General features: G+C 34.3%; 1 long non-coding RNA gene across 1 annotated transcript; it reads left to right on the forward strand.

The window, feature by feature from the left end:
* The first annotated feature begins 291 nt into the window (after positions 1 to 291).
* Positions 292 to 2,988, forward strand: LOC127876903 (uncharacterized). Its single transcript, XR_008048144.1, has 3 exons — positions 292 to 728; positions 1,370 to 1,472; positions 1,816 to 2,988. It is a non-coding gene; the product is annotated as an uncharacterized LOC127876903 (long non-coding RNA).
* The last annotated feature ends 9,122 nt before the right edge of the window (positions 2,989 to 12,110 follow it).

Below are 12,110 nucleotides of genomic sequence, written 5' to 3' on the forward strand. Positions count from 1 at the left end.
ACTTTCAAACTGGATTAATAAATAAGGGAAAACAACATTCTTCATCCAAATTTAATACCAAATACATGTATTATTCCTAATGGATACAAAACTGACCATTTATGCTACATTTAATTTATTAATTGAAAAATGGGATATACATAAAAAATAGCATAAATCAGTGAAAAACCTACATTTCCATCTGAATTGTCAATCAGCGTCTGAATTGGACAATCTGGCGACCGCGACAGTATTTTCACTAATAGTTTTCTTTGTAATTATCAGCACTTCCGTCCAATAGTTGACTTTTATCATTAACTCCAGTCACATAAATATGATCAACAATTACAATTATATCAATCTTTCTCTTAAACACAGTCTTTCAAAACCGTAACTTCTCCAACAAAACACAAAGTTCAATTAGTGAATTAGCCTTCAAACTATGATCACTGGATTCGTTCTTCTCTATACATTGTTTCTCTGCGTTTATATAAACTCCCGAAGTGTAGTCGTGGTCTAAATTACTGTTTATTTCACTTTAACTTACTGGAAACGCCCGCGTATGTCACGGATCGACATTTTGACAAGTCGCAAAAATAGATGACAGGAAATGCCGGTCTACATCGGAAGTGACGTTATGGCGTTATTTTATTTAAACGTGTTCAGTGATTCGTTCTTGTCAACAAATATTGTGGTCTGCAGAGTTTACTATACGCTGTTCTACTGGGGAAAAAGTGACAAACAAACAGGTAAACACTTTAAGAATATTATGAAAAGTATAGGATGAAACATGTTGTAACTCGCAAATTTCTATTGCAATCATGAGTCATATATTTTCATGGTATTACATATTTATCATTATGTTTTGAAGTTTTGCTTGTGCTCTTCGGAATTTAAATTTAGATAAACAATCCCCGTGATAAGTTGGTAGTTAAGTAATTTTTAAACTGATGTGATTAGAATAATCTAAAAGGTGTCTATATCATTTACTTAGCTATAAATAAAATGGAATTATCTTTAAGGAGTAAATTGTACCCTGTGTACTTCATACCATAAGTCTGTGATGTAACAGTTTACTGGAAATTATGTATTTATTTGTGGTACACAGTGCAACAGTCTCATTATGTTCAATAATGAAACAAGTTTTAAAGACAGACTGTGGTACAAAGTCTTCATTATCTAATAAAATAACTGCCATGCCAAATAAAATAGATATTTAACTGAAATAATTCGCTTCCAGAACAAATCTGGTTAGTTTTCTTTAAAAAAGAAAGAAATCAATGACTACAATAAATAGTAATCTGCTATGTCAATCATAACATATGCAATGCAGATGCTTATAAATTAAGTTTTTTTATGTAATTTATTGTAATGAACAGACCGATTTCAGGGTGATGAATGTCCCCCATATGGCAAAATTCAACTTGAGTGGGCATCCACAACCAAATGCTGGAAAAAGCTTCAAACAGACTGCAGTGTATTCTGTCTTCAAGGTACTGGGCTTGCACTAAGTAACTGTACATTAAATTAGTATTTGTTCGTTATTACGTAAAATAATCACTTATCGGAAGTATCTTAGTTTTGGGACCAATATAATATGTTATGATATACATATGAATTTTAAATATGACTTTTGTCTTGTTTAATTTACCCCAGATAGATGTCCTACAGAACAAAATCAGACCAATCACCATGCAGTAGCCTAACAAAACCAGACATTTCAGTCCATTTCCTGTTGTCAGATCCCAATGTATATTGATTATAGATTCACTTTTATAATAGTTTGAATGTAAATAACTCTTTACTATAGACCTTTTTATGATTTTTATTCCCTAGAGCACATGTGAACAGTTTTCCTCATACCAGAAAGGACCCGGAGGCAGTGCATGGTGTTCAATATTCTCAAATATGCGCCAGAAAGGAAAATGGCAGTGTGTTGAAGACATTGACAAACAATTTGAAAACTAGTCTTTGTGCTAAGCCTGGCAGTCTGTGGCTGATGACATTGTTTGTAGTCTCTCATGTTTGCAAATACACTTATAATAACCTTTGCAAGACCTCAGTTCATGAACTCATGAAGAATTTTAGTTCATGAACTATTCACTTACAGTTCGTGAACAGAAAATGAGCCATTGAAAAATAGAAGGAAAGTGTTCATGAACTGTTCATGAACAGCACAACCCTAAAGAACTTTTCAAGAACTGTGTTGTTCATGAACTGTTCAAGAACACTTCATACCATTGGTGTTCATGAATAGTTCATGAACAGTTCATGCCATAAGGGTTCAAGAATAGTTCATGAACATTTCATGTCATTATGGTTCAAGAATAGTTCATGAACACTTCATGTCATTAGGTTTCAAGAATATTTCATGAACACTTCATGCCAATAGTGTTCATGAACAGTTCATGAACTAAAATTTCAAGAACATTTCATAGACGTGACTCATTTTCTGTTCACTGACTATTCGTGAACTATTCATGAACTCGGTTCACGAACAGTTCATGAACTGTTCACGAATTATTTGTGAACTGCAAAACAACATTTCGCAGGGGTATTCTCAATATTCAAGTATTTGTTGGCAAGAAAAACAAGTTCAATTCTACAAATTTGTCAAACAATGCGATTTCCGCAATGCAAAGGGCCCCTGTCCCATTAACAAAATGGTGAGAACTGCATGCACACAGTGTCAGAAAAGAAATGAAGTGTGTTGGATTTCAAAACATGGTATTGGTTAGGTTTTGTAAAGGACATTGTAATTGTATATGATAATTTCTATAAACATTGAATTTGTTTACATTTTCAAAGCAACTTAGTATTGATGATATGTATTTTTGAACACAGCAATTGAAACACGGTCATCATACTAAAGCATCTTGCTTATGTGGACAATACTTATTCTTCAAATATGGTATAACAGCTGTCAACAATTTACGAGAACAAATTTTGCTTTAATTACAGGTTGTTTTCTTGCAAAATTAAAAAATTATTGCTCAGAAGATCTATTGATTTGGGACAAAATTTTTTCATACAACTCTTTATAAAAATTCAAATGATACAAACAACATCATATAAATTATAGTTATATACTTCATATAACAAGACTATTGCCAAGGAATAAAACTCCTCTACCTACGCAGGATCCACCATTTTCAGCAATATTTGTAGTTGATTTCTTGCCATAGAAACCAGAATTCTTGATGTAGAAACAAAATGAAATGATGTGCATATTATCCATATTGCCATCTATCCAAGATTTATGAAAAACATATGAAGAACTTTTAAAGTTATCGCAGGATCCACCATTTTCAGCAATATTTTTAATCTATAGGTTGCCATAGCAACCAGAATTTTGACATAGGAACAAAATGAAATGACGTACATAATCTCCATATTGCCATATTTCAAGATTCATGAAAAATATGAAGAACTTTTAAAGTTATCACATGATCAAGAAAAGTGTGACAGACTGACAGACACACAGAGCGCACACCATAAGTCACTCTTCGGTTTCACCGGTAGGGGACAAATATTCATTTGACATGTCTTCCATAATATGGAATTTTTTTACCATTTTGCTTCGAGATGTGGTCATTTAACGGACTGGTACATACGGCTGAAAAAGGTCTGAATAATCAGGTAATGTCTTCGAAATAAAAATTCAATTTTACAAAATAAAACAGTAACAATTATGATTAACCACAGAAAAACATAAAGGTAACAACTTCAATAAACCAAATTATAAACAACAAAATCCCACTAGTTAGCATACCTGAGTAATTTATTTCAAATGGATTAAGAGCAAAACATTATTTTGCCTATACAGTTTATATTAAATATTAAACTAACCATGAGACTCCTGTGGTTTGACCAGTTTTGGCACATGGGGAACATAATTTGCTGAGGACCACTATCTGATGTCACTTACCAAATATCAACGCTCTAATCCATGTGGTTACAGAGATTTTTTAAAAGTTAGCAGTGAATTTTTGTGCTTAAAATTACAGCCAATTTTCAGCTGCTTCCCAATCGCAAAATTCCACGTTTTTTTCCAAGAATCTGACCAAAATTTCCCCAAAAAGCCCAATTTCAAAAAAAAAAAAATCTTTTTTTTTCTAAAATTGAAGTCTCTTATCACTAAATTATGATTTCTTAACTCGATCTAGATCTCAACTTTATTTTTTGACAATAAATAATTCCTAAAGTTGCCACTTTTATTCATTTAAAAAAATCCCAATTTGACCAGGCATCTTGTCCAAAATAGCTAGAAAACCCCCTGAACATTCACTTAAAAACAATATTAAATCCGTTACTTATAATCATATATATACCGGTAATGCTTAATTTTTCCCAATTTCACGGTTAATCGTGCAAATTTTCCCAATTCAAATGGCACAGGCTGTAACAAATAAAAGCAAAACAAATCACTGGTTAGTTAGTAACATGGACAGTATGTAATGTCTTCTATATACAGTCAAACCTGACTTCAGCGGTCAGTCAAGGGAAATTACCAAAGTGACCGTTGTCCACAGGTGACCGTTGAATTCAGATCACAATTTTAAGATGGTTTGTCAGTTGGTAGTATTGCTACGTCGTTACCCCACCCAGTCGTTTGCATACAGTGTTAAACAAATGCTCATTGCCGTTAACTAAGCATAATAACAGAATTTACTTACATTGAATAATACAGAATAATATCTTATAGATTGATTTAATTTCATATTGTCATTAAACTAAAGCAATAACTTTATCAACGCTAGTATAATTGTTTACTCATGCATCTCAATCATTCAGTAAACAACTTGTCACGTGCTGTTGACACCACGTCCGTACAAGTCTAAAAAGCGGATTCGCTTTCATAAACCGATAGTACGGTGATATTGTACCGTTCTAATTCAAAGAAAAAGACGCAAAAAGTTTGTTAAAATTTATTTGTACGCAAACATCACACAAAAAGCATTTTAATTCAACAACTTCATACAAAATACAACGCTTCAAACTCACATTTGCATTCGATTCATACTCCTCCATAATTTCTCGCTTACGCTTAAGCACACTCTGCACATGCGTACGTCCAACACAGAGCTGACTTGCTATTACATGCGAACTTTTTCCAGATTCAAACAGTTTCAAACACTTGACTCGCTTCTCTAATGTGAGGAATTTATGTTTACCACTCATTGTTATTCCGTGATTTATTATTCCAATTGCTTTTAAAAGTGTTGTGAATGCTAGAAAGCTCTTTTAAAGAATGATCCGAAAATGTTATTTTAAAATCGATACTCAATGTTGTAAGTACAATGTACTAATTAGCGGTCATTTTATTAGCGATTTTTACTTTAAACGTGTCAAAACTCTGACATATTTTCTGTTGAAGAAACCCCCACAATTACTCCCGGAAAACAAACCTTCTCAACACCTTATTATTTGTTTACTCGCAACGGGCCGCTTTTATAATATCAAAGGCAATTACCGCTATCAAAGCTTTAACCGCAAACTAGACGGACAAATGATGTGCAGTGTTTTTAATTTTCGCGATCGAGACGACTGACGCGTGACCGTTGATTTCAGTTCAAACATGACTTTCGGAGTTGAATATAGCGGCCGTTGGCCGTTATGGACAGGTGGCCGTTAAATTCAGGTGTAATATAGTGTTTTTCGTTGGGGGGATTCCAGACTGACCGTTGTCTACAGGTGACCGGTAAATTCAGGTGGCCGTTAGGTCAGTTTCGACTGTATATCTATAACAAAAGTAGCCCCGCCCCTTGACAGTCATGTAAATTGATGGATCAAATAATTTGAACAACCTTGGTATAGGATTTCTCAAGGAATGGCTGTGTTTATTTCAAACTTGCTATTTAAAAAGCTTTAGCCTAATTTTGAAAAAATGAGTTGCGCCTAAAAAATATTAAATAGCGACCAACTTCAGTGCCTTCAGCGCTTTGATTTCATCAAGATTAAGTAAAAAAAATGTGACTTTAAAGTGGTATCAAGGCATTTTATTCCAGAGTGAAAACATGTTTGTTTTTCTTGCATTTGACCAGGTGACTTTGCGTTTGTACAGATTTGGCTCATTTTCGCAAAGATATTTTCAGTGTATACATTCTGACCAAGTTTTGTGAAAATGTTCTGAACATCAGTTTTATGAAAATACAATGTTTTTGTAAAATATCATGGGCCTTTTAAAAATTGTGACATTTTTGTGACACAATTGTGAAATTGTTGATCCCATGATGGTCAAATGAGGACCAGTTAAAGCAAACTTCATAATAATTCTGTACATTGGAGTTTAGTTTAAACCTATTTATTTCAGCTCAATTGCATCGAAAGCCTAAGGATTATTTGAAACGCTCTCAAGTCAGTTTCCTGGGACTAAAACCAGTACTTTGTGTTTATTTTGTAGATCTAAAAAACGCTACCACAGTGGTGATCGAACCCGTTACTTCTCGGTTGCAAGGTGGACACCATATCCAGTACTACGCCACGGCGGTGACCTTTTTAAAATTTAGACCAAAATGCATCCGTAAGTTAAGTTAATAAGGCAAACTAGAAATAATTGCTCATATTGATGTTTGACAAGCATTACAAAATAATAACAATTGTGTATGCAGTCATATACAAGTTAGTACTATAATGTCATAATTGATATTGATTAGGAGATAAGTTAGCACATTGCTATATTCTTATACACTGTAATTTATGACTAGTTTATACAAATTATTTGCAGAGATTGTTTAACATTGTAAAGTAAGTGTACACATTGAATCTTTTAGATAACACTCTTTAAACATTGATGGGTTTTCATACACAAAATACGTCTTTAAGTATATAGTCACAGTAACTGTAGTGTTAATCGGAGTGTTTCCTTCAGAAATCACTGAGTGTCAGATGAAGATTTCTCATAACCAGTAGACAAGCCAGCCTAAAATCTTCCTTGTTAAGGAGGACACTCTTAGTCATTATTTAGTGGGTGAAGTTTGCAAACATGTCTCTGTATTGAGCCACTTAAATTATATCTACAAAACATCCTTCTTCAGTATGAATGTTAAATTATTAAATTAGGTTTTTAAAAGGGACAATAGCAAAGTTTTCTACTGAAAGGTTCAATAAATTGAATATTTTCTAGCTTTAAAAGTCGCTGAAAAAGAAATGTTGCTCATAAGGCTGAAGTCTGAATTCTGCACAACTAAATTCTGAATTTCCTACCCTAAAATGAGTCAACAATTATGCAAAATGCAACTAAGAAAACAGCCAATTAGTTATTAAACAACACTCAATTATGAGTTGTTTTCAGTCCATATCATACAGACCTAGATATGCCATGTACAATTATGTCCCACATTTTGGACACAGGCAAATCCACTAATCAAATGAATATTATCACCGAAAAATCATCTTACTACACTGAATACTTAAACAATTAGTATACAGTGCCAAAATATTTAAAGAAGTATATATATATATATATATATATATATATATATATATATATATATACAGTATATATATATATAAGCAGTGCTATTTTAAAAGGGGTTAAATGTGTGTGCGTAAACTGTCATCCCTGATTAGCATGTACAGACCGCACAGGCTAATCAGGGACGACACTTTCCAAATAAACTAAATTTTCCCTTAGAAGAGACTTTCTTGAAAACAAAACTATTATTAAAGCGGAAAGTGTCATCCTTTTCCCACATTCATGAAACCCCCTTTGTACAGATACCAGCCCATATATAAATCAACAACGAAAAATATGTGAAACAGCCGTAACTCTGCAAAAATTGGTCATCCAAAATAATTCCTTCCTTTATGATCACATAATTACATGTACATATGATGGTTCTTCAGTTGTCAAACTTTGAGTACATTTATTCAAGCATTTAAAGGAGAGTTCAGTAACACAAGTTTTTTTATAATTTTCATAAATTATATATATTTTTATAAATTATATTCTACAAAATAAACTAGAAGTGTGTCACATACACTGATGCCCCCATGGTACATAATCCGACACCAAACAAATCTACTGACCACAATTATTCTATAAATGGCAAAAAACACAAAGGGCCAAAACTCAGCACAAATTGGTGGCTGTCAAAATTCCGTTCTTTACGATCATTGACGTAATTAAACTATGAAAGTTAGGGAAAGATTCACACAGAAGTAAAAGGGGAAATATTAAAAAACATTTTGAGACTATATATAAATTTGTATTCTTTAGTGGACAAAACAGAAAGGCCATAATTTTGGCAACACTCCACACATCAAAATTCCTTTCTTTAATATAATTAACACATTAGGCTTCTCCTCAGTGCTAAATCAGCTCAGAAAGAAATTGTCCCTGACTCCCAGAGATTTCCCTGCCTTCAGACTGCGCAATTTCTACTCCACTTCTGCCGATAGTAAGCACAGACTATCGTCGACCGCTTTCAGGTCTGAGATCGTTAAAAGCAGGTTGTTAAATTGGTCGCTGGATTAGATTCGAACACAATACTATAGAGGCCGCGTGATGATGTAACATAACAAATAATAAAACTGTGCTATTTTGTTTTGGTGCTGTTTGGAGATGTCCTTTTAAGCTAATTAACAACTGACCTCTCACAAGTGACAACAGACGACACGCCATTCAACCAGCTACTACCATAGCTCATCGCATTTGTGCTTAGGTGAGTTAACAAGAGCACCGCCTTGCGGGTGCAGACCGCTCATCTATTTTCTTTTTAAAGGTGAAGGGACTATCATTTTCAATCCCAAAGGAGGGAGTGGTGGAGTGAAGAGGGGTGTATAGTGTATTTGTGTTTTTTAACCGTTTCAAAAAAAAAAAATTGGGGGGTAGGGTGGGGGGGTATAGTGTGAGGGTGTGGTGGTCGTTTGTGAGATGATCTTAAAAAAAAAAAAAAAAAAAAAAAATTAGGGGGGAAGATTCGGGTGGAGGGGGGCACGGGGATGGTTTGGGTGGAGTCTATTGTGGTATGTCAGGTAAGAGTAGTTTTGTCAACGTATCAATCAAATCTAATCATAAATAAAGAAGTTATGGCAATTTTAGCAAAATTTAATAATTTGACCTTGAGAGTCAAGGTCATTCAAAGGTCAAGGTAAAATTCAACTTGCCAGGTACAGTAACCTCATGATAGCATGAAAGTATTTGAAGTTTGAAAGCAATAGCCTTGATACTTTAGAAGTTAAGTGGATGGAAACACACAATTTAACCATATATTCAAAGTTACTAAGTCAAAAAAGGGCCATAATTCTGTAAAAATAACAACCAGAGTTATGCAACTTGTCCTTTTACTGTACCCTTATGATAGTTTGCGAGTGTTCCAAGTATAAAAGCAATATCTATGATACTTTAGGGGTAAAGTGGACCAAAACACAAAACTTAACCATTTTTTCAATTTTCTAAGTATAAAGGGCCCATAATTCCGTCCAAATGCCAGTCAGAGCTACATAACTTTGCCTGCACAGTCCCCTTATGAGAGATAATAAGTTTTGCAAGTATGAAAGCAATAGCTTTGATACTGTAGGAATAAAGTGGACCTAAACACAAAACTTAACAAAATTTTCAATTTTCTAAGTATAAAAAGGGCACATAATTCTGTCAAAATGTCAGTAAGAGTTACATTACTTTGCCTGCACAGTCCCTTTATGATAGTTAGTAAGTGTTGCAAGTATGAAAGCAATAGCTTTGATACTTAAGGAATAAAATGGACCTAAACACAAAACTTAACCAAAATTTTCAATTTTCTAAGTATACAAAGGGCACATAATTCTGTCAAAATGCAAGCCAGAGTTATCTAACTTTGCCTGCTCAGTCCCCTCATGATAGTAAGTAAGTGTACCAAGTTTGAATGCAATAGCATTGATACTTTCTGAGAAAAGTGGACCTAAACGCAAAACTTAACCGGACGCCGACGCCAAGGTAATTGTTTTATGTATTCTCCCAATTGCTCATTGATATTTTTACACCCCTAAAATTTCATGCAGGTTGTCAAGTGACCTTTTTTCAAAAAGTAGGAAAAAATAGGAACTACTTTTGCAAGAAAAGAAGGAAAAAAGTAGGAAAAAGTAGGAACTTTTCCCTCAAAAGTAGGAATACATAATACTAATTTTTTAGCCACAGGTCCAGGAAAGATAGCTGGAAACAGAGCAGGAGTGCCATAACATGTTCTGTATGGATACCCACTTGAAGCTACCTTAAGGGCCCAGATGATTTCAGCCTTTTGTATCTGTTCCTCGTGTGATGGATGTACTTGCATACAGAAAGATTTATCCCCACCACCCTGAGAGCTGCTTGGCTTTGGAGCACTTCCAAACAAACGCTTTTGTGAATTATCATGCATGTATTTCATGTTTTCCTTGTGTTTTTGTCCATCTGCCTGACTTATCAGTTGATAAGCACCAGAATTACAACACGAGATGGACTTCATGCAGACAGTACAATATCTTGCAAACTCATTGCCGGTATCTCTCTTGCACCATGATCCAAGTGTTTTTCCACTGTTGTCCAACTTCTCCATCCATGAAGGGTAAAACTTTGTTTTCCCACTAGGCATTTTAGCACTTATAGTGTATCTATGTTAATTTTCAGCAAAGCTACCCTGATTAAGAAGTAGATACACCAAAATGAACAGCATCTAATTGTGTATCATCAAATAAGTGGTTAGAGGTCTTCTGTGTATCGATATACCATACATGCCATACGTCCCGGATTGTCCGGGACAGTCCCGGAAATGAAGAACTTGTCCCGCTGTCCCGGAAATCTGTCAAATGTCCCGGAATTTACAAAATCCATATACATGTATACATGTACCTTATCTTAGGCTTAACTGCACCTTGAATCTGTGCATATCTACATCGTCTCCATGACAATGCCTACCCGAATAGGCAGACTACGCTACGTGTCAAAATCGATCAATTAACAGGGGTCTTGTTATCATATCGATTGTCTCACGTTCGCGGTCAAACCGAAAAGGCGGCATTGTTTAATGTGGTTGTTAATTGACTTTAATCTACTACGTCATTATTTCCCGCTGCGTAAGGGCAAAGGATAGTTGTTCACACATCTGAAGTCCAACATCGCTGAGTAAAAAATTAAAAGCAGTTTATGTTCGCAAGTTTAACCGACAAAGAAGTTGAGTAAAAATATAAGCATATACAAACGTCATCCTTTTTATTATATAAATGTTATAGATGAATAAAGGCGTATCAACAACTACGCGTTACACACCGGTCTAAATAACAATAACGCAATGACGTCATCATCTATATTTAGAACGCTTACACTGAAAACACGTGGCTTGTATCGGAAGTAGTAATGTTTAATTTGACGTTAATAGATCAAGTGTATTTCGAATCGGCTTTCGAACTTTTGCAATTAACGATGCGAAACAAAAAAAAGTACCAAAAATGCATATGTCTATAAATATCGCTACATTTTATACATGTCCCGGAAAATCGGCAAAAGTCCCGGACAATTTAACTCAATGTCCCGGAATTGGTCTGAAAAAATATGGCATGTATGCGATATACAAATGGTAATATATTGTGCATGTTATATCCTTAGGCAGAAGACCAAATTTATTTAGTGATACACTAACTTGTTGTACAATATGCAAAGCATCATTTTATCTTTTTCAAATGACTTGTGTAATAAATTCCATATTACATAACCACTCATACAATACATGTATCTCTATATCTCTACATTCCAAACAGCAATATCATGTAAACATGCATAAGGTTTGGTCAAATTGTTGTCAATGGAAACAAAATAAAACTGGAATAAACAATGGGTTCCCTCAGCTCTTGCATCACTGGGAACTGTGTAAGGTAGTGAAGTCTGCAGTGTACAAATGCTAAGGAAGTAAACAAGGCACTATTGTTACTTAACAAAAAAACTTGTTAATAATTTCAAAAGTTACATAAGAAATAAATATTTATGCTTCCTGAAGAGGTGCTAGCAGACAGTCAGCATGGGTTGTCAGGTTTCATCAGGTCTCATCTAGATGAATGCACATTAACAGGGATACAGTCATGCCATAGATTCATTCGTCCTGCAAGTTTACTAAATAAACTCTTGAAAAAAAAAAATTCTCCATTGAAAATGAAAAAGTAGGAATAGTAGGAAGATT

This window comes from Dreissena polymorpha, chromosome 1, assembly GCF_020536995.1.
Source record: "Dreissena polymorpha isolate Duluth1 chromosome 1, UMN_Dpol_1.0, whole genome shotgun sequence".
In the NCBI taxonomy this organism is placed as follows: Eukaryota; Metazoa; Mollusca; class Bivalvia; order Myida; family Dreissenidae; genus Dreissena; species Dreissena polymorpha.